The sequence below is a fragment of the Microtus ochrogaster genome, chromosome 15 (genome assembly GCF_000317375.1).
Source record: "Microtus ochrogaster isolate Prairie Vole_2 chromosome 15, MicOch1.0, whole genome shotgun sequence".
In the NCBI taxonomy this organism is placed as follows: Eukaryota; Metazoa; Chordata; class Mammalia; order Rodentia; family Cricetidae; genus Microtus; species Microtus ochrogaster.
This window is the reverse complement of record NC_022017.1, coordinates 15,671,428-15,674,116: the sequence shown is the minus strand read 5'-3', so window position 1 is coordinate 15,674,116 and position 2,689 is coordinate 15,671,428.

Below are 2,689 nucleotides of genomic sequence, written 5' to 3'. Positions count from 1 at the left end.
GTCAGGGATTTATTGTTTACGACTGTTTTCATGCCATGACAACAGAACCCAGCAATCGTGACAGAACGGCACCCCACAAAGTCTGGAGTGTTTACTATCTAGTCTTTCCTGAAAATGGCTGCCAGCCCTGTGCTGTCACCGAGCAGAGCACTGTGACAATTCTCTCTCCCGCACTGACAATCCTAATGGAACGGGGTCATAAACTGGAGTTCGCTGTGGCTGGGCCATTTTCAAGTAGGTGGCAAGAAGAGAAGGGAGATGGAGGGATGCTATGTTCCTTTGACAAATATGTACCCCTGGCTTCCCTTTCCAGGGCACTGGCCAGAATATGCTACCCTGTTCCACGTAGCTTTGAGGCAGGTTGGTGACGTGCTTTGGATGTGGTTTGTCACCCAAGGAGTCCTGTGTTGGGACATGAGATGCGGTAGCAGAACTTTTTCTTAGTGACCCAGTACAGGGCCTCTGAAATTCCTCCCTCAGAGCCTCTTCACATCTAATAAGTTTATACAGGACCCTGGGTAAACAGGTACACAAACCAAATGTTTGCTGACAATAAAACTGTATTTTAAAAAAATTCCTTGGCATACATATACATTTACAATTTATTAAATATTAAAACAAATTAGCATATTAATGAGCAGGACGTACTTGCTGTTTTTAAATAAATAACCAAATCTTGGGTAAAGATATCCTGCAGGATGTCGAATGTCTTCAGTGTTTGGCAGAGTTGGTAGATAAATACGATTTTAGAATTATCAACAATGAGACCACCAGAGGCAGAGACAGTGCATTGAGAGCCATCTCAGACATGGCCGGAGATTCCGCACTAACTCCTAGCTAAAATCCACCAAATGGCACGCTTACAAAGCAAAACTCAAGCCAGCAACTTGAAAAGCAGTTTTCAACAATCAAACATTTTAATGCCATACAACCCAAAGTTACCTCAACCTGGAGCTTAAACCTTGAAGGGGGATGAAGGAATATCGGAGTTCTTCTGCTACATTTCTATGAGAAGGAAATGCCATACAGTGGAAACATTGCAGTTCAGTGTACGAACAATCGGAATCTGAACCTTTGTATTTCAGGTGATGCTCGTCAGCCTTGGGAGATATGACGTCACATCCTGTGCAGAGCGTGCATGCATGTTCAGAACCGAAACTGCCGTGACGTTACATGACAAAACTGCCAGAAACATAAGGCTCATTACACACCTGATTTTGAGTTAATTTGTGATCAAGTGTGGTTCTTAAACTTTTTACTGGGGATCTCTCTCTCTCTCTCTCTCTGTGTGTGTGTGTGATATTTCCACATTTAATTAGGTGGCCCCCACAGGGGGTCACGACCCACAGCTTAAGAAGCTGGGCTCAGGTGGGTGATGCTTATTTCTCTGACAGCCACACCCTAGGAAGAAATTACATTGGTTCTAAAGGGACCCACCCAAAGACGATTTGCAGTTCTTATCACTGGCTTCTCACCCCTGTGCCCAGCTTGTGCTTCCAGCCTCTCCGTGTGAGCATCTTATTCCTGCACCCTGTGATGCCATCCTCTGTGGTGTGATGCAGCCAGGTGGTACCTCAACATTGCCAGCATTATGCTATTTGGATTTTCAGCTCCCTCCAAATAGTAAGTTAAGCAGGCATCTTTTCATCAGTTCTCCAGCCCCTGGTATTTCATTACAGTAGGGAAACAAGAAGCCAACTCAACTGGGAAATATTACTTTTAAGTGGGTGGCCATGAGTCCTCTTGCTGCACCCAGCATTTCTGAGTAAAGGAGGTGGGAAAGAGTGAGTTGTAGGGGACAGCATTCTCTGCCACATAAGTCAAGAACTCAGGTGCAATTTGTAAATGCTCAGATTGTGCTGAGGTCAGCAACAGATAAGAAATCCCTGCTTCCCCCATGTCTCTCCTCAAATATTTGTGGAGCCCTCAGTTATATGAGGGTCTAGCCAAGTGCCCTTTATAGACAAGCAAATTAGAGAATAGGAGGTGGGGTTAGAGCTGAGAGGAGACAGTTTTATCACCAACCCAAAGCTCTGACCCTTGAGACACTTGTTCTCCGCCCCTGCAGAGCAGGGACCCGAATGGAGCCAGTGAGACCTGATGCCTTGGAGCAGCCATCTCTGAGAAGCACAACCTGGAGCCAGGTTCAAATTGGGGATCTGTGGGAGGTCAGTGCCAGCAGGTGAGGGCATCAAGGGCCAGGTGCCAGCCTGTGTTCTTCAGCCCTCATCTTTCCCAGACTCTCTGAAATGGCAAGGCTACTTGCCACTTCCCTGTGACAGGCATTGCACTGGAAACGGGACCAGAGAAGCTAGATGGTAAACATGAGTTTCCTAGTTTCTCCGTCTTGGTGCATGTATGAGAGAATGCATGTGGCATGTGTGTATATGTTTATAGCCCGTGCATGAGTGAATGTGTGTATGCATAGGTAAACACATGTGAACGTATGCATGCATTCATTCATGCATGCAGGGTTGATTTGTGTACCTTAACAGTGTTTGGAGATGCTCAGCAACAATGTGCTGGATTTGTATCTATCTACTACGGCTCGGCAACAATGTGTTGGATTTGTTTCTATCTACTCTTACCTGCTTCAGAGTGGAGATCAACTGAATGCTTGTGTAGCAAACCAGAGCAAATGGTGGATGGATGGATGGATGGATGGATGGATGGATGGATGGATGGATGG